General features: G+C 40.8%; 1 long non-coding RNA gene across 1 annotated transcript in view; it reads left to right on the top strand.

Moving 5' to 3' along the window:
* The window catches only part of LOC309663120, a 287,678-nt gene extending 266,945 nt beyond the window's left edge, over positions 1–20,733 (top strand). Inside the window, exon 2 of the long non-coding RNA XR_014265118.1 lies at positions 20,100–20,733. This is a non-coding gene — a long non-coding RNA (uncharacterized lncRNA). The remainder of the gene's footprint in view (positions 1–20,099) is intronic.
* Positions 20,734–21,336: the final 603 nt, after the last annotated feature.

Here is a 21,336-nt window from a genome sequence, read left to right as displayed (position 1 = left end):
AACAAGAGAGGCCGCGATAGTGAGAGGCCCGCGCACCGCGATGAAGAGTGGCCCCCGCTTGCCGCAACTAGAGAAAGCCCTCGCACAGAAACGAAGACCCAACACAGCCATAAATAAATTAATTAATTAATTACAAAACAAAAACAACCCATAGAATACAGTACCAACAGCAGACCCTAATACAATCCACGGTCGTTGGTGATAACGATGTGTCAATGTAGGTCCATTTATTGTAACAAATGTACCACTCTGGTGTGGGATGTTGATGATGGGGAAGGCTGTGCATGTGTGAGGGCAGGGGGAGTATATGAGAAGTCGCTGTACTTTCTACTCATTTTGCTAATGTTTTGTTATTTGTAATTTCTTCTTCTAAAAAAAAGAGGATATTAAAAAAAAAAAAAGAAATGAGTTATCAAGCCATGAAAAGACACGAAGGAACCTTAAGTGCATATTGCTAAATAAAAGAAGCCAATCTGAAAAGGCTGCATACTGAATGACTCCAACGATATGACATTCTGGGAAAGAAAGTAAAGAGATGTGATAGTCAGGGGTCAAGGGTCAAGGCGGGGTGAGGAAGTGATGATTAGGTGAAACACAGGAGATATTTAAGGCAGTGAAACTATTCTGTAGGATACCGTATTGATGGACACATGACATTATTTGTCAAAACCTACGGAACTGTATAACACAAAGAGCGAATCCTAATGCAAACTATGGACTTTAGTTAGTAATGGTATATGAATATTGGTTCATCAATTGTACTAAATTGTAACTGCACTAAGGCAAGAGAACTAAGAGAGAACTAAGAACCGCACTAAGGAGAAACTGTGAGTGGGAAAAGGAGAGGATATATGGAAACTCTCTGTACTATCTGCTCAATTTTCTTTTTTTAAATTTTATTTTACTTTATTTCTTTATTTCTTTATTTTTGGCTGTGTTGGGTCTTCGTTGCTGCACGCGGGCTTTCTCTAGTTGTGGTGAGCGGGGCCACTCTTTGTTATGGTGCACAGGCTTCTCATTGTGGTGGCTTCTCTTGTTGTGGAGCACAGGCTCTAGGCGCACAGGCTTCAGTAGTTGTGGCACGCGGGCTCAGTAGTTGTGGCTCACGGGCTCTAGAGCGCAAGCTCAGTAGTTGTGGCACATGGGCTTAGTTGCTCTGTGGCATGTGGGATCTTCCCAGACCAGGGATCAAACCCGTGTCCCCTGCATTGGCAGGAGGATTGTTAACCACTGCACCACCAGGGAAGCCCTATCTGCTCAATTTTCTGTAAACCTAAAACTGCTTTAAAAAATTGTTTATTAATTTTGTAAAAAGTGCAACCCATGGCTTGACCAGTTCTGTATATACCACTTTCTTAGGCAGTAAATTATCTTTGCAGAGCGCCTTTGGGCAACAAGCAATGATGCAGCATAGCCCACATAGACAGAAGGGTTTTGAAGACAACAAGCCTTCAAACTCATCCCCCCACTAGAGTGTGAGCAGGAATGACAGAAGGGGGAACAGAATGTGGTGTGTGGAACCCTGGGTCCCCCTTTTAGCTACAATCAAGGAGTCACTGAGCACATGAAGGCAGCCTCGCAGGGGTAGCACCGCTCTAAGAAACAAGCGACACTTCTGACTTGTTTTACCCAAATAACTTAAACAAGCAAATAATAACCAAGTGATTCATCCTACATGATCTTCAGTTTTCCCATTGATACAACTGACAGTATTATGCATTATAGATGCTGCTGTGTTGTTTTCAAGCCTTCCTTGAAAGCCTTCACAAAAACGTCAAAACATCCTCGCATATGATACTGATGATAAGGAAGTGGATATGTGTGATCACATATGAGATATCTTATTAAGGGAAGTGTGGGAGGGTTCTTCTTTAGAATATTTTCAAAAAGCTCTTCTAAACACTAGATATATTTTTTATTACTTTTACTGCTGTTCTTCTCCTACTTGTTACCTGAAGTTTTGTCTAAGGACCGCAGGGGTTTTCTTAACCTTACAAGTAAGTTTCTGTTGAGTAGAACCTCGTCATGCTACTTGTTGCTATTGATAGAGTTTGTTAAGCCAACAGTGAAAGCAATCTGTCCTCTCAATGCATGGTAGCACTTCAATAGTGGAGATTCTGGAATGAATTTTAAAATCAGAGATGAGAAGCATTTCCCCCACCCACCTGGGATTGGAAAGAGAAAATTCAGTAAGACAAAACAGGATGCAGAGCTTAAGAAGTGGGTTAGAGCCCACGAAGTTCTAAGAATCACAACTGTTGAAGAAATATTAAGCAGACCAGAAAATTAGTGAAATGAGTCCAGGTTGAGTGAGACTGAATGCTTTCCCCAAGTCCCACATGGTAACTGCCTTTTTTCTTCTGTAGGGGGAGAAAGAATTGGGAAGAGATTTCAGATTTCTAGAGATTCCCTTGAATAGTTCCTACTGGACTGCTCACTGGGACAATATTCTTTTTCCTCCCCAAGGTGGCCATATGCAGCAGCAGTTCACCCCATCCATTCACTCTCATCACTTAGAATGGAGTTGTCCCCATGCAAACATCGAGCAATGGCACCGTGAGAATTGATAGGCTCATGAAAGCAAGGCTGATGGGAGCCCTGGGGTGCACCCCCAAACTAAAAGGACTCAGGTTGCAAGACCTGTCACTTAACAGTCACAGCAGGATATATTTTTTGGTAATTGAAGCCTAATTTGGATTGTGTTTTTGGAAAACGATAACATTAGTTTTCTAAAAACTAGAAAATTTGTTAGGGGGGAGTGGTGGCTCTCTCCAACTCCACTTTGAAGCTAAAATGGCAAACTGTTTGGAATACAAACTTTTCCTTCCCGTGGATTTATGTAGTAGATGTTTCAAAATGACTGGCAAATACATAGAATTCATACAAAGTTAGAGGCAAAAGGGTGCTCCAGAACCCTCTGGTTGAATCTCTTCACTCTATAGTTGAGGAGAATGAGGTCCAGAGAGGCTAAGTGTTATGCCCAAGGGCACACAGCTGGCTCACAAGACGAGACTTGAATCCGGATTGCCTATGTACTGGCCAATGCTCTTCCCTCTCTACTGTGCTCTACTTCCCAGCACCACAAGAGGACACCTACTGTGTCTTGCAGAATCTAGACTATTTTTTGAAAGCTTGGAACTAAACTTGTGACTAATTAGAATACAGTGTTCCACCACCTTTAAGTCACCAGCTAAAATCCACTGCTTCCCGTCGCAGCACGCCCGAGGCCTTCTGGGTAACCAAAGAAAGATTATTGTCTCAACTCAGTTCTCTGTGTCTAGGTACCCACAAAATGGAAATCACTTTACTTGGGGAAGAGCAAGAGGACAAGATGAGATGAAAAGGAAGCATGTTTAAAATGGATAAAAGGAGGCACTTTTTCCCCACTACACACAATTGAACTGGGGAACTCACTGCAGCAGGATATTAAGATCAATGGTGAAGATTTGTGTTTTAAAAGATTAGACATTTCACATGCATATCATCAACAGTGACACTCAATGGGATGAAAGTAAGATGGATGAAAGTTCTCAAGCTTCAGTGCATAAGTTGATCACCAACTGGGTCAGGTGAAAAGAAAAAAAGTTGTCTACTGGATTAAAATTTCACAGAAAGGCAGATCTGGGGGGTTCCAGTCATTGCTGCTGTGTAACAAACCACTCCAAAGTAGTGGTGTGAACCAACAGGCATTTTATTATGCACATGGATACGGTGGATCAGGAATTTGGAGAGGGCACAGCAGGGATGGCTTGTCTCTGATTCATGATATCTGGGGCCTCAGTTGGGAAGACTTGAACAACTAGGAATGACTTGAGGTTGGGGGCTGGAATCATCTGGAAGCTTCTTTACCTAACCTGGGATGACTTGAAGGCTCACTCAGCTGGGACTGTCAAGTGGAGCATCTATATGTAGGTGTCAAGAGGGAGTGTCCCAAGAAAAAGCACTTCCAAAAAACAAGTGTCCCAAGAGACCCAGGTAGAAACTACACGGCCTTTTATGACCTATCCATGGAAGTTTTAGAGCATCACTTCCAACACAGTCCATGGGTCAAAACCGTCACAAGCCCACTGAGATTCAAGAGGAGGAGACTTAGGACCGCCTACATCCCTCCCCTATGGGGAATGGCAAGATCACATTGCAGAAAAACCTGTGGGATGGGAGAGGTTTTCGCAGCCATCTTTGGAAAATGCAATCCCCCAGGGAAGTGGTGGGTGATGTGAGGTTACAAGAACACACAATCTAGTGGAAAAAACTGACATATGAACAGAGAATCACAGTACAATAAAATAAATTTCAAGGTAGTTATTTCCCCCTCTTTTACAAGAATTCTTTTTTTTTCCCTTTGATAAGAGTCATCACATTAAAATTTTTTCATTCATTGTCTGTCTTCTACTAGATTGGAATCTCCATGCATTTAGTTTCCTACTGTAACCCCTGTGCCTAAAACACTACCAAGCCCCAAATAGGCACTCAATAAATATTTGCTGAAAGAGTACATGAGTAAAGTGCTGTAATAGAGAAGTAGTGGGAGGGCTGTGGGAGTACAGGCAATAACAAAGCACTCAGCTTGACAGAAATGACATTTGAGTGGGTCTTGAATGCTCTTGAAGGATAAACAACAATTTTTCTGGTGGAAAAAAAAGGGCATAAATTTTTCTCCTTAAATCTCCTCCAGAGACTTCATTAGCCAAGTTTAAGTGGGCAGATCTCATCCTAAGTGTACAGACTGCAAGTAGTAGTTACAATGTTCTTGGTTGCAAGTGAAAGAAAACAGGGACTCAAATGTATTAAAAAATAAGCAGCGTATCGTATCACATAACAACAAGTCTGGAGGCCAACAGTTCAGGCAGCCTCAATGCCATCCTTCTTCACTGGGTCAACTTAGCTCCTTTGTGGTTGCAAGATGGTGCCCACAGTGGTAGGCATCACAGGCAGACAAAACAATACCCAGCAGGGGAGAGGACTGCTTCTCCTTTGGAGTAAGAGCTTTCCCATAAGCCCCTGACAGACTTACCTCACACTGGCCCCCACACCACGCCTTATTGGCTAGAACTGTGTCCCATGCATGTATGTAACCTAAACGCTGATAAGAAGAAGGGGAGAAACACGAGCAGTTAGACTAATCACGTGTTACTCCTTGGGGCTTGACCTGAAGCTCCTGCCTCTCCTGAAGCACGGGGCTATGCAGAAAAGGGTGGATTCCCCCACAAAACAGAACAAAACAAATAACGGGGGTTTTGTTAGGAAGGAAAAAGGGGAGATGACTCCTCGGCACATAATCAACAGTGTTTGCAACATTAGGCTTGGGGAAGGTTAATGTTCTGTTTTCTTTGTGGATGACTATTACCTAACAATTTTATTTATTCTTTTTCATGCTTTTTGCTCCTTTCCTTTCTCCTCTGCACTAGTAGTCAGTTGAATACATCAAGCGCTGTATCAATAGGAAAGAGTGTCATGTGTACAGTGTACATACGAATCTAATTAATCAAAAATATGTTGATTAGACGTGAGTGCACTTTCAGGTAAAAACCTTGATTCACATGCTTCTGATAGCATAGCCATGCCCAGCTGTTCACCACTTGAATCGTGCTCTTTCATGGCCTTGTGCCCGTTACTTGTGCTGATTCCTCTGTCTAGGAAGTCCTTCTCAGTTTCCTTACCTATAGTGGATACTAGTGATTGCCTCTCCAGCGTCCATTCTATCCTTCTAGTAATTTGCTTGAAGAGATGGCAAACTGCCAAACTACTTTTTTCAGACTCCCTTGCAGCTAGGGTCTTGATCTGAAATAAGTTCAGTCAATCAGGTGCACTTGTGTAAGATTTGGAGGCAGATGCAAGGAGAAGGCATCATTCTGTTGCTGTTGCTGTTGGCCAGCAAGGTTTGAGCAATAATGTTAAGAGGCATTTAATGCTGTTGGACTCCATGTCCTGTTTCAGTGTCTAGTCACCAGTTTCATGGGTGTGAAGCGCCCTTGCTGCAGCACCATCCCAACTTCTGGAACATAGCTACTGTGGTAGGCCCATGAACTCAATAGCCCAGGGGTACCCCCCTGACTTCTGCCCCTCCAGCTCATCAATTTTGTAAGCCTCTGTTTGATTCTCAGTATTAAATATTTCTCTGTTTGAAACACCTAGAGTGGTTTCTTCCTGTACTAAACCCTGACTCATAGATCACCTAATTCATATTCAGCCTTCCAGGCACAGCCTGGGTCTTCCCTGAGCCACCAGGTTGGGCCAGGTGCTTCCTCTGTGCTCCCACCACGTCCTGCCTGGTAAGCCCATGCCTCTTTATCTTTGCACCCCTGGCACCAGTGTTTGGCTCACAGCATGTGCAGCATCAATATTTACCGAACTGAAGCTCCCTCTGCCAAGATACCAGACAGGTCCTGAAATCTAGTCTAAAGGGTGCCCCACCTCATGCCTGGTCGGCAAAGCCCAAAGAACAAGTGGCTCTAGACTTATACTGGATTCTAGATGAATCCAGAGCCCTCAGCTTTTCCGTACTTTAGTCCCCCACACAAGAGGCCACACCAGAATTGAAAATTTGACCTGATCCCCAGGAAAAGGATGATAAGGAACAAGGGAAGTTGCTTATCTCAAGAGTTACCATCTGGTGGTTTTCAGGACCCTCTACTGCTGGGCCTACAACGAGGCCTGCAATCAATGGCAGCATAGCCTTTGGAGCGAGGAAAACCCAAGTTGGAAGGTGTGTGCCGTTGTGTAGCAAGTTACTTTCTGAACCTCAGATTCTTAATCTATAAAATGGGGTTGATAATATCAACCTCACAGGATTCTTGGGAGTAAAAGAGATTATATATGTAAAATGCTTAGCACAGTGCATGCACATTGGAAATGCCCAATACCCATCAGTTACTGTTACGGCCACCATTGTTGTTGACTGTGCCATCACTGTACCACAATTCTGTTACATATTTTTTACTTCATATACATGTACTTTCCTTCAGCCCAAACAGACTCACATGCAGTTAGACTAGAACGTACTTCTCTATACTTTCTTCCGAGGTGTTCCATTTTACATCATGATGTGATTAACCCTTTTCTGCAGAAGATCCAGCTAGGCCCAAGTTTGGGGCTGTGCTGAGGAAATAACAAAACCATCTATGTCAGTGGCTCTCGACCCTAGCTGAAAATCAGGATCACCTGGAGAGCTAAAAACAAAACGGCAACAAAAAGAAACAAATAAAACGAAACCAAGAAACAATGTCTGGGTCCGTCAGCCAGAGATTCTGATTCAGTAGGGCCCAAGCATCAGTAGATCTTAAGGCTCCCCAGGTGATTGTAATGTGCAGCTGAGAGCCATTGCTGAGGGTGGGAAAGATTAGCGCTTCCATCGCCTCTGGGAAAGAAGAAAGAAGCTCTTACTTTTCTATAATCGCCACCACAGTGGAGGAGGGGAGAGGACTAAAGATTACAGTTGAATGATTCCACTTATAATGTGAACAAGGCATTCTTATTATGAACCTGGATAAATGACTCATCATGTTAATCCTCTGATTAGTGTCTGGGTTTCTCATCTAGAGGTGTCTGATCTGACGAGAAGAGGAGTTATCAGAAATGCTCTAGGACATGGAAAAAGCTAGTCTGGAAATACCTGTGAGGGATTTCAAGTTGGCTTGTGGGTGTCTGTCCTGTGCCAGCCCTGTGCACACTCGCACACTTGCGGGCTGGTTGCTGATGTCAGGTGTACGCACTTTGATCCAGGGCAAGTGAAATGATCCCTGCTTTGGCATAAAATCTAGCTAATATCTAAATGCTAGAGATAGCTGGTGACAGCTGGGAGTGTGCTCAGACATAAAGTACAGGCATACCTCATTTGATTGCGCTTTGCAGACTTTGCTTTTTCACAAATTGAAGGTTTGTGACAACCCTGAGTTGTCAGATGATGGTTAGCATTTTTGAGAAATAAAGTATTTTTAAATTAAAATATGTACTTTTTTTAAAGACAGAATGCTCTTGCACACTTAATAGACTGAAGAATAGTGTAAACATAAGTTTTATAGACATTACTGGAAAACCAAAAAATCCATGTGACTCACTTTATTGTGATATTTCCTTTATTGCAGTGGTCTGGAAGCAAACCCACAATATCTCTGAGGTATGCCTGTACATCTAAAAAATGTAACTTCTTCCCCATTATTAAAGTGATACACAAAAGAAAATAGAGTGGGAAAACAGAAAAATAGCATGAACCCAGTAGAAACTAATAACAGACTTAAATAGAGTTATGAGGTGCTAGACATGGTTTTAAGCTCTTCACCATATAAATTCATTTACCCCTCACTACAACTCTATGAGGGGTAACTCCACTTTACAGATGAGGAAAGAGGACCTGGAGCTGTCGTGTGACTTGTCCAAAGTGGCAGCTAGTAAAGGAAGAGCCAAGGTTTGGACTCATGCTGCATTTAACAGGGTAGGGTCAACCTCAGAGATATATATAGCTCATAAGGTAAGCTTTATCCAAGGATTCAGTGCCACTTGCTAAAGTTTAAAAAGTTAATCTCAGTTGCCATTTATTCATCCATTTATTTCACAAATATTTACCAAAGGCATCTATGGGCAGCACACTGTTCCAGGCTTGATTATCAAGATACTGAAGAGTATACAGAGGCTACCTGTCCAGTCATTCCTATAGCATTGAACTCTCAAGTGTCTCAATATGTATAATCAATACAAGTATAGTAAGATTAGAAATGCAATAACTATTCTCTGATTACAAAATCCAAAACCAATACTTCAAAACTTTCAAAATGTCACAGTCTTACTGGATGGAATGTTTGGCATGATCCTCCGTATTTTCATCAATTAATAAGTACACCTTGGACAATAATTTAAGTTGAACCTCATGAATTCCACTTTGTAGCAACACGTTTAATATAACAGTAGTGTCTTCAAGTCAGAAATTTGGTGTTTTTGGATGGATGGATGGATGGCTGGCTAGATGGAAGGATAGATGAGTGAATTAATAGCTAAGAATGCCTGGCAATGTTCTAGTTGCTTAAAAATTGCATCTTTAAAAATAATTCAGTGTTTTCCAGTTTGTTAAACAATAACTATGACTCAGAAGAAAATTGTGATTTCTGTCCTTTCCATGGACTAAACATGCAACTTCAAGGAAGCCATTATGATGCCAGTTCCATCTGATTGTTGTGAGGATCAAATGAGCTAACTGAAATGAATTATGTAGCACCCTGCCTAATACATGTTAAACAGCATATTTTAAACTGCCTTTAAAGTGAAATACTATGTGCAGAAAAGCAAAAATTCAAATGATACAAAAAGCTATACAATGCAAAATACGTTTCTTTTGGCCAAGTTTTCCCGCTATTATTACTACTATTATTAGAGATCTCCAAGCAAAAATAACATCTCCCTGTTGATTAAGAAGGGAGAGGTTTACAGACTAGGAGATAACATCCTTTGAGTCAGAACCAAGTGAAATAACACATGTATTCTGGTTCAATTCCAGCATGAGTGATTAACATTCTCCAACTTCAAATAATTTTTATTATTAGCCAACACTTGTCCATCCCCAATAATACACATGTTGCATACAGGCCACAGAATGAGGCAGCCTCTCTTGGCATGTTCACAATCTGTGCATACTTTCCACTGAGGGTTTCCCTTTCTTTTTGATTGCTATTCCATAGCTTTTCAACTCCCACTACTTTCAACCCTGGGATGTTTGCCGACACTGAGTGCCAAGTAGTTCCAAAAAAACCAAAAAAATATAAGCACCTGTAGAATCCCAGGGAAGGAAAGAGGTAAAGTACATTTTAAACATATTTATTAACGGTTTTAATGTTTGTGAAGAGATTTATATTTATTTCTTTTAACTTTGAGGCTGGGATTAATACACGTATTCCTCATTATTTCTCACAAAGTCTTGTTGATAAGCAGGAGGAAGAGGGCTATTCTGCAATTTTGTCTCCCAGTCTGTGTAAGTGGGATCCAGGACACAAGAACGACTCAGCCCTAAAGTGCAGTCCTGAGTCCCTCAAGAACTCAGGCCCTCCTGCCTTTTTGCCGCCTTCTTCCAGTAGAAGGAAGGGGTGGGGGGAGCGGGAAACAATTCAAACCCTCTTTGTAAGGGGCGGGGCCGGGGCGGAGCCTCCCGGCGGGCATTAGAAGCAGGTGACCCAGGCTGGGCGGGAGAGGCCAGTCAGCCCGAGGCCGTGACTCCACTGCGGCCAGCGCCGCCGCCGCCGCCGCCGCCGCCGCGCGCAGTTCAATACCCGCCGGAGGTGGGCCAAAGGGTGCTAGAGCGCGGGGGAGGAGCGGAGCCCGGCGGGTCCCGGGAGAACCGCCACCGCCCCCAGGAGTCCGCTGGAGCGCGGATACCCCTGCAGGGGAGGAGAAGAGCGGCGGGCGGGACGCGGCGGCGGGCGCGCACCATGCAGTCCTGTGAATACACACTGGCAGCGATGGGGGAAAATAAGTGTCCCTGGACTTTGGACTAGATTACAGCCAGATATTCCAAAAGCATCGAGACACTGCCTTCTGCGGCCTCTGAAAACAAATGAGACCCATAACACCCTTGCATAAGCTTTTAAAACATGGATCAGTGTAGCAAAAGGAAAGCTGTTTCCCCCCCGCCTCACCTCAATATATTTTTCTCTTCCTCCTCTTCTGAGAAAGCCTATATAGTGATGAGCACACACTTTACTGTTAGAGAATTCTGTTTGCTTTTCTAATCTGTTGAACCATTCCCTCATTTATATATTAAAGTCTATGTATTGATGAATACACACGTACACACACCACGCATACATACTTTACTGTTAAAAATTCTGTTTGCTTTCCTAATCTATTTAACCATTCATTCAAGAAGAGTGTGAGGCCATTACTGGGGAAGGGGGTGACAGTGCATTGGCCAGCAGAATACCAGTGACCAGGACTGAGTGGGGACTAAATTTAAGAAGCTAAAATGGCAAAAACAATTAAAATTAGAGGATGTCTCCCTAGAAAAACAGCAAGTGTAGGGATTTGCGCTTCATTTATACCAAAGTTGGAAAAGTCAGATTTAAGCCCAGGTCAGTTTTTACATTATGGATATTAAGTAAACAAGTGTATAGTTTCCATAGTGTATTTAAGCACTTTGCTGGTGGAAAGAAGCCTGGTGTTATAGTTTTCATGGACTTTCAGAAGCTATTCACGTTTATAAAAATGCACTGCTCTTACACACTCATCCTCTGAATCAAAATTTCAGTATATTCGACAAAACCTTGTACACAGAGCTACAGAACTTTTTGCACATCTAATTCCTCTACTTGTTCAGAAGCTTCTTAGAACCTTGAAATAGATCCCCTGCCTGAGGGCCAGTTCCTCTCTTGTTTTTCAAATGAGGAACTTTTCTGATCACCTTGACCTCTTCCCTCAGTTAACATTTCTTCCCAGAAAGTACAAAGATTATTCTGCTGCCTTAGGTCATTGTGACTAATTTGGGTTTTTCCTCTTCCTTTTTTTTTTTTTTTTTTGTGGAGGAGTGTAAAGATGATGCAGAATGTATCTAAAAGTTGTGGGATGATGTGGTTGAAGTGATTTAATTCTTCCTGTTAAAACAACTATTTTTCATTTTGGCAACATACCAAACCTAAAAAGAACAACCAATTTACTTTAAAAAAAAAAAAAAAAGACAGTTAAGACAAAGGATACTAAGCCAAGGAAAGGCAATACAGGTAATGCATTTGGAGGTCTAGGTCCAGGCCAACTCTCAGAGCTGCCTCTGTTTTCAGCCTCTGTTCTCACCGCTGCTCTCCCCCTCCCTTCCCTCAAAGATGAAGCCCACCTGCTTCCCTCAAGTCTTACCTCAGCCACCCCTCCCGCTACCCAGGGCAGAGAAGCCCATCTATTTATGGTCGCCCCCTATTTCCATCTCATATGCTGTTTTCTTCTGATTTTTATTTTTATTAGGCAAACAAACCACACTCATGAAAACAATTATAAACTGGAAGGTTGTGGGGTGATTTAGCAGCTTCTTCACAGCCAGCTCTGTGATTTTAGTGAGGATTTAAGGCCCAGTTTAGTTTCACATGTACAGCTTTTGGGCTGTCCCTTTCATGGTTCAATTGTAAGCAACGTCTCCCATCACAGATTAGGGGGTAAAGATTTAGAAGGAACTAATATGTGACCTCTCAGTAAATCAGTTGATAAGACTTAGGAAGTCATTTTAATTTATATTATTAACCTCACACTTTGAAGTTGTCTAAATTGGCTGAAAATAAGTATTCTTGGTGCCTTATTGGTTTATCCTTGCAAACCTTTGTCATGTTTTCTCGTAGTCATTTCCAGTGATAAGCCTGTGTGTGTATTGTGTGTAATTGTGAGCAATGTACAAGCTTAAATAACGTGCTGACACCACTGTTTCCAAGTTGGTATTCATTAGGCCGTTTCCTCCTGGGCTAGGGCTGCACTAATCCCGACACCGGCTGCCAGGAGAAAACCTCATGGAGCCCACACCGCACCTTAATAACAGCATCCGCGACCTGCAGTCTCAAGTACAGAATGGGAACCCCAGAGCTAGGAAATGTAGTTGTATATTTTAATGAACTGCTACCCCTGCTAAAGAGGCTTCTTTCACTTTTGTGCTCTACAGAAAGACCAAGGGGGGTAGGAGGGACAAAGCCTTGAATAACTGCTTTCTAACACCGAATGTGGCCAACAGGACAGAGAACATCACAAATCTAGGCAGGTGTGAGGTACAGTGGCTGAGGATTTCCTGCTCCCCCTGCATGCCCTCTCTTGCCTCCAAAGTCCGATCAAGGGATCCTGGGAAAGAAATACGCCTGGGTCGAGGAGGGTGGTTTTGAAAGAAAAAGCTACCAAGACATTAAAGCAGGGTGAATGAAGGGTAGGCAGGATGAAAGTAACTAAGTAACCTGGCTCAGAACTCTCAAAAGCTTCTAGCAGCTTGATGACAATTACAGGATTTATTTCAGTCTGTGGTACATCATTTGAAGACAATATTACTTCATGTTGTTACAAACTGTATGTATAGTGTGTATGTGTTGTGGGTGTGTATATAAATAATATATATTATATATATGAGAGATTTAGTGACTTTTGATACGGGTTTGGTGCAGGTGAATTTATTACTGAGCCAAGTGAGGCACATACTGAGTCAGTAGTTCGAGTCCAGGGCATTCAGTACTTTTCCTGATTTCCATGTGTGTATAGTGCCTGTCCCATGCGGTATTGTTAGTGTCATGTCAAATCCAGAACTCACAAAGCAGAGCCAGCGATATTTTATTTGTAGACAATCAACTAGAATCTATAAAATTATTACTGGCAGATGATTATAATTCCGGATCCCTAACACTAGCAAAAGGAAACCCAGAGCATCTTGATAAGAAGTTTTCTGTTTTTGTTTTGTTCCTGGAAGTCAGTAGAATAGCAGTTGTATGTGGTTATATTAGTGCCAAGATACTTAATTTGCTGACCTTATTATTTCAGAAAAAAAAAATTGTATGTATTATACTTGTGGGAAGTTAAAATAATGCTTTGAGATTTTTATCAAATATGGAGAGTAGTTATTTATGAAAAACAAAGAAATGTCTATTTTTGTTTCTTTGTTCCCAATTAATGTAGCTAAATTTTAAAGTGCATTAAAGCAATGGTAAAGCAAATAAGATGCTGTACAAGTAGTTTTCTCATGCTTTCATGGAGAGACACTGTTTTCTAAGAGTATCTGAAGGAGGTATGTGCATTCTAACTTCATGATCAGATTTCTCGGATGTACTTTGAATATAAGTGGCAACGTTTTTATTGATAATAAAATCAAAGAAATTCCAATCACCAGAAGGAGAACTAATGAAAACATGTTTTACCTGAATGAATATACTTCATAGGTTTCTCCTGCTGATCCTGTGATTGTTTCATGATTCACTTGAAGAAATGAAGGAAAATACACATAAGAACAGAGACATTACCTGAGATTGTGTTCTATTTTATCAACCCTCCATCTATACTCTGTACTGAAGCAATTTGGATAGAAGTGCTGCTGTTGTTGTGTGTGTCTGGTTTGCAGTCAGAAACTCCCAAAACTTCATCATTCAGCAGTTAGATCCACAACTTTGTATTAAGGTCTAAATACAAGTCAGGGAACCCAGCTAAGATAAGAGGCTATATGGTTCTCCCTCTGTATTTGTGGGTCATTGGTTCCAGTAGTCTCCCTCCCCCCCGTGCCACCCCATACCAAAATCCATGGATGCTCAAGTCCCTTATAGAAAACGGTGCAGTATTTACATATAACCTACGCACAATCCTCCCATCTTCCCCCGCACCCTCCTTTATACTTTAAGTCATGTCTAGATTACTTATAACACCAAATACAAATCCTAAGTAAGTAGTTGTAAATATAATGCAAATGGTTGGTGGTGTGCAGCAAATTCAAGTTTTGCTTTCTGTAACTTTCTGAAATTTTTTTCCCTAAGTATTTTCAGTCCATGGTTGGTTGAATCCACTGATGCAGAACCTGTGGATACGGAGGGCCAACTGTCAATTGATTTAGAGTTGGCACTTCCCTGACAATCTGGACAGATGCTTAGTAAACCTGAGATAATTAATTTAGCATCAAAGTGAGTACTATGAGCATTATTAGATTGGTACATGTTAGGGCATTTGGGAGAACAGAGAATACAGCAGTTGAGCTGGATCCTGGTGCAAGAGCCACTGTGCCTTACCCGTCCAGGTCTCTAGTTGGCACATCTTCCCAATGCTTTCTCATTGTTCATTCCCCCCAGTGGAAAAGGGGGGCACTGTTGGACTTAGGAAGTTGGAGAAATAGGTAATAATGCTTCTTTTAGTGATTTAGTTACAGAGCTCTTACGTGCAACAGAATGAGAGGAAGTAGAATGGTTCTGTGCATAGATTTGGGAGCTAGACTGATTAGGGATTCAACTCCCAGCTCCATCATTCATGGGCTGTTGATCCTGAACAAATTACTTAAGCTCTTAGTACTTCGTTTGTGTACTGCATCTTATACTTTCTCATCTGTGAAAGGGGGATAATGATAGTACTTATATTTTAGGGTTGAGAGGATCTAAAAGATGAAATCAGGTTAAGGTAAGTAAAACAAGGAGGAAGCAGCCATTCAGGCATGGAATGGAAAGGGAATTGAAAGACTAGTTTTCAAATTTGTGTCTGCATAAGAATCATTTGGGCTTCCTATTAGAAATGTAGATTCCCAGGCTTCAGCTCCAGGAATTGAGATGAATTTGGGATCCAAGAATTAGGTCTTTTTGTTCTGTTTTAGTAAACTTTTAGAATGATTTTAGGTTTACAGACAAGTTGCAAAGATATATCCGTTTTGCCCTAATATTAACATATTATCATAGCACATTTGTTAAACTAAGAAGTCAACATTAACGCACTACTGTTAACTCCAGACTTCATTTGGATTTCACCAGATTTTCCACTGATGTTCTTTATCTGTTCTAGGATTCCGCGTTGCATTTAGAGAAGCTTCATTTCTTACAGGGACTTTCAGCCCATGAGAGGCAGGTGGTCTGGAGACCACATCTTGAGAAACACTAGGACATGTCAAGGGCTGAGGAAGGTCAAATTGCCCCATCCTCACCACCATCCTGGTGGTGGGGGTGTTGGATATAGAAATTTGATTTGAAGAGTTGGGATGGAATCCTCTCCCTTAGATGAGAGGGGTTACCTTAAGAAGTGAGGCATCTATTCCTAATGCCAGATGAAATGAGTTTTGGAGTTTGGAAGGTGGGGTTGCTGCCTAGCCTGAGGAGATACATCTAGGGATGTGGGCAGATCAGGGGAGTGAGTGCAGCAAATTGGGAACAACTACTTTGTGGGAACACAGGAGGGCTCAAGTAGTTGATTAAAGGGGATTACAAGGGGCCAGTTAGCCCGTGAGCCATAGAAATCCTGTATTTCCTGGAACCTGGTGATAGTGTTTTAGAAATGGCTCATAGTAGTAACCAACATCAAGCACTGCCACATTGGACACGAGCAGAGAGTCAAAGGGTGAAGCTGAGATGACCTTGTTGAGAGAGGGCAGTGGGAGGTGGACAAAACACTGATGCCCTGCGTTTGGAAGAGTCGGTTCCCACAGTGAGGAGATAAAGGGCCACCATCTGGGGAGCTAGAAGTAAAGGTCAGTAGAATTGAGAACGGTAAGATGAAGGAATAGATGTTGTAAGAAAAAGCTAGCAGAGTAATTTGAGGTCTTGAAGTAGAGATCGACATATTCTTGAGGACCTTAGGTTCTGAGGCTGTCACTGACTTTCTCTAATCACATTCAAATTATTTAGCTGCCCTCACAGCAGTTAAGTAATCACCTAACCTGTTCCTTTTTTTTTTTTTTTTTTTTCTTTAAAGAACATTCACCTCTTTTCATTTGACTCTGGATTTCTCTTAATTTCTATACTACTTCACTTTCCTGGTTCTTTCTGCATGTTAGCGATCCTAAACCATAAACTGGTATTCATAACATTTCTTTCACATGAAGTACATGTTATCTCATCTGCCAAACCCATTTAAAACGGACTAGTGGAAATTGCCTCAGAAGCCAAACAGATTGCACCTGTGTACAAGGGACCAGGTGTCTCTGAAGGGCTCCTAGATCTTTTGTATTCTTGCTGGCACGGTGTCAGGCTGGCCAGGCTGGTGAGTGGCTAACAGTTAAGATTTTAGGTGATCTAATCCTTAACTTGATAGATGCTGGGTGTAATCTACAGCTTCTGCATAGAAATTAGCACTTACCCCTGGGAGAGCCCCTACCAGCTGTCAAGTGCTTTACCAAATAGCTCTATACTCAAGAATGCGGCTTCTGGGTGAGGGAACAGTCGTAGTCATTTTACATGTGGTTAGAGAGAAGTCTTGGGTGATGAAAGATTTTAGCTAACCTACACGCTATAGGTAAACATTTCCAAAAACATTGCATAACCTGAATACAGAGTGAATTGTTTTCCAGTAAATACTGGCTTCAGCATTTTTCAAAAATCAAGGAATGGTATATTTTATAGAATGGGAAAACTAAGAAATGAAATTTGACCTGTTGTAAAACTAGGATTTAGTGCTGTTGAATTTCAAGAATGGGCATACAGGGTACATTAGGAGTAAATGTGAAAGCATAGGGTCATGATGGAATCTGATACAGGGTGGAAAAAATTTCTCTTAACCAGAAACACTGGGCCCTAAGAAGTTGTCTTAGGGTCAACCACATGAATTTAACATACAAAAATGGCAATTTAATTTGGTTCAAACATACATTTCAAACTTTTGTCTTTTCCTTGTAAAGAATAAAGTTCAGTTCACGGTATACCAGAGTTAAAATTGCACAGATGTCAGTATTCCAATAGAGAAAAATAATTTTTCTTAAAAAGCGAAAAAATAAAATTTGAGTTCAGGTAGTCAGATATTCTTTTATAGTCTTACTACTTTAGGGAACAAACCCTTCCTCGGTATAAAAATCTGGAAAAACATGCCATAGTTGCCACCCTATTAATAACTAGTTTCCATGCCCCATATTTGTTGGAGAACCTACTTTGTGATGTTTAAATTTTTACCTTAAGTTGCCTCAATTTCCCATTTATTAAAATGGCTGTATTGCCTCTAGAATTAAAGCTGAAGGGGAAAAGCAATTTTTAGCGATTCCCCTTATTCTACCAACTTGTTCTTGAAGCTACAGTCATGCCCAATGTTCCTACCCCCAATTTTTTTTTTTTCAAACCTTCGACCACTCGAGATATGTCAGCATTTCTGCTTAGTAACTGGCATATTACTACGCGGTGCAAACTATTGATATAAACAGTGACTTGTGATCGATTTTTTTTCCCTTCTGTACTAAATCAGATCATTTCTCCTCATCAGCAACTTAACAAGAACAAAGTTAAAGATGTGACCTTAGGAAGGTAACTAAGGTGGAGGAAATACTACGGCAATACTATCAGGACTGATGGAATATTGCTCAAGTGCAGTGGCTAGGGTCTAAAAGAAACTTTAGAGATCTGGTATATTTCCAACTGAATGTTAAGTGAAATAGCATGTTAAAGTCAAATTACGTGGCTTGTTTAAAAGTCACCCTCTTAACAGCAACCACAATTCTACTGCTTCCTGTTCTTCCATTTTCTTTCCTGTTCAATTGCTTGAAACCCTCAAACAACAAGTTCTGATTCTACAGTATTCCTGTAATTCCTTTCTCTGTGGATTTACCTACTTTTATCTTTCAATGTGCATTTCCATCTTGGCACCATAACAAACAATTCAAAAATGCCATCTAATGCATTATGCCACTGAGCACTGTAGCCAGTGATTTTAAGTGGACTAGATTATCTTCAGGTTGAAAAGAGCGTAAGCTGAAGAAATAAATGTCTACATCTTAACTAAAGGCAGGGGTCAAAACAACTTATGAATGGTTAGTTGGAAAATGCTTTAAGGCCCGACTATCAGAGCTGACTGAAAACATTTGAGTTAGGCAGAGTTGTAATGTTATGTGAACAGTGAGAAGTGTTACAAACACAGTAGCCATATATTTTAATTAAAACAGAGTTTATTAGCTTTTCTTTTAATATAAACATGAGGAAGAAAAACCACATAAGTTGTAGCATTCTTTTCAAAATAAAACTGCAATCAGTACTTGAATTTCCAAGCTCCAAACTCCATAAACAATATTTTTTGAGGTGGTAGATTGTAGTATTTTATATACCATAATTTATCATTTATGTCTCTGTCCCTTAAAAATGATGGAACCTGCAGCACTCAGTATAATGTGAAGCCTTGCTATAAAGAGAGAAAGTACTTCTGGCCCAGAAATGCTTTGTTTACAGGCAAAATTCCTAGGATTACATTTGAGAAGGTAGGAGGAGAAAGATTTCACATAGTTGAGAACACTTTTTTTTTTTTTTTTTTTAATATTTCAAGTTTAGGTGACATCGTTACCAATCTCCAAAAAGACTGATTACTGGACCTCCCTGCCTTTTAAAGCCTGAGGTAAGGGTTCCTAAGGTTTATATGTTTCCTCTTACATAGAACTTGAAGTGAGACACCTACAGCCAGGTTAACACACAGGATAGAAAAGCTGTTTCGTATCACTTACTCTCCTGTCACTACTACTAGGGTCCAGTTCTTTTCAATTTATTACATGTGAATTAACACTGTTGTTCATAATTCCTTCACCAAATCTAGAAAAAAGAAACTTAGGTGATCAAGCAGGTAAGCAGCCCAGCCTTGCAAAGGACTATTTTAAAAAGAGGAGGGGAGGTATCCCCTCAAGTCTTAGTGCAATTTTAAGCTTTGATACTTGTAGAAGTATAAATGCCACAAACTTACGAAACATCATTTGAAAGTTTAATCGAATTTCTTCTAAACTCATTTAGTTTTGTAAATTTTAAACGTTAAGCGTTTATTGTTTTATTTTTTATTTTTTAAAATTTATGTATTTATTTATTTATGGCTGTGTTGGGTCTTCGTTTCTGTGCGAGGGCTTTCTCTAGTTGTGGCAAGCGGGGGCCACTCTTCATCGCGGTGCGCGGGCCTCTCATTATCGCGGCCTCTCTTGTTGCGGAGCACAGGCTCCAGACGCGCAGGCTCAGTAATTGTGGCTCACGGGCCTTCCCAAGCCAGGGCTCCAACCTGTGTCCCCAACAAGAGAGCCTGCGACAGTGAGAGGCCCGCGCACCGCGATGAAGAGTGGCCCCCGCTTGCCACAACTAGAGAAAGCCCTCACACAGAAACGACCCAACACGCCATTAAATAAATTAATTCATTTAAAAAAATAAAAAATAAAAAAATAAAAGCTTAATGTTTAAAATGTACAAAAGTAAATGAGTTTAGAAGAAATTCGATTAAAGTTTCAAGTGATGTTTTGCCAGTCTAGCATTTATACTTCTGCGACACTGTTCTGGAGTATCCAAGCACACTATATTAAAGCTTAAAATTGTTCTAAGACTTTTGGGACACCTTCTATTTCATCACCGGCTTGTTAATTACTGGACCACCATGTTGGCTGGAATTATGAAAATATCCTTTAACACAAGTACATAACAAAGAGGAAAATCATCACAAAATCAGAAGCACCATTATAGTTAACAAGAAATGCAGCACGGACCCAATAGAAGGAAATAACCTACTTTCTCTGTTTATGATCGCAAACATGCTAATATGCTAATAAGTACTGCCTGCAAAGAATTTGGATGACATGTGTTATTCAGCAGCTTTTTGGTTTAAATTGATTGCCAATAATGACTAGCAGCTTCAATGATATAGTAGGGAGGAAGAACCCTGCAAAACCTAACGATGCTACAACAGTCTGTTCCGAAGTTTGGCTTTATGAGTTGTTAGGAGTCCCATGTTTTTTTTTTGTTTTTTTTTTTGTGTTTTTTTTCTTTTTTGTTTTTTTTTGTTTTTTTTTCTTTTTTGTTTTTTTTTTGTTTTTTTGTTTTTTTTTCTTTTTTTGTTTTTTTACTTTTTTTTTTTTTTGGAGTCCCATTTTTTGATGGTAATACTGCACTGATTCTAAAGGAATATGCAGCAGTATGGGACAGTGAGGTAAGAAAAACATAGAAGTTATATAGCTAGTGTCTTTAAAGTCTAAAAATTTAAACTATTAATTAAAAAACGTCACATAGCTCACAGCTATCAGATATCTGTGCGTGGATTGGGAGCAGATATCTGTGCGTGGATTGGGAGCTTTTAGCTTTGGAGTGGTTTTTGTAACTCTGTTTACAATAAAAAGGACAGAAGAGCGTGTTACATTGACGAGGTCCCGTTCTCTCCTATGAGCATAATCTTCGCTTGTCCATGAGTCTCTTGAATTCAATGTCTTTCTTTAAGGTGAAAATACTAACTTTGCTGGTTTCTGAGCAGGAGAGGTGATATTTCTCCAGTCTTTGTTTCGAGGGGTTTATGATGTTACAACCCCTCACTTCTCCCTTAAGAGAGGATGGCATTGGAGCGCCGAATACCAATGAAATGATCAGCGCTGAAAGACCTTCTCATAGCAGCTCTACACACGTCTTTGTATTTGTCGTCACACAATCTGGAAATGGCCTAGGAAAGTCAATCAGGTAGAACATAGGTATAATTAGGGGGGAAAAAAATGTTCGGACCTTAAAAAAACAAAAAAAGCATCATTGATAAGCCACACATCTCCATTCGTTTAGATAAGTTCATAGTTACTGCTACTTTGGATAGCTGATATCTACACTAACTGACAGTTCCCTAAGGTAATAACCTTTAAGGGCTATGATTAGATTGCTGGGGCAAGGGGTAACTTGCCCTAATAACTTAGAGTTACTTAAAAATTGGCTTCCTAATGATAGGCTCCTAATAGCAATATCATCTGTTACCTACACA

Source organism: Balaenoptera physalus (assembly GCF_965194825.1).
Source record: "Balaenoptera physalus genome assembly, chromosome: 6".
NCBI classification, from domain to species: domain Eukaryota; kingdom Metazoa; phylum Chordata; class Mammalia; order Artiodactyla; family Balaenopteridae; genus Balaenoptera; species Balaenoptera physalus.
Note: the sequence above shows the minus strand (reverse complement) of the source record. Positions and strands in the feature narration are given on the sequence as shown.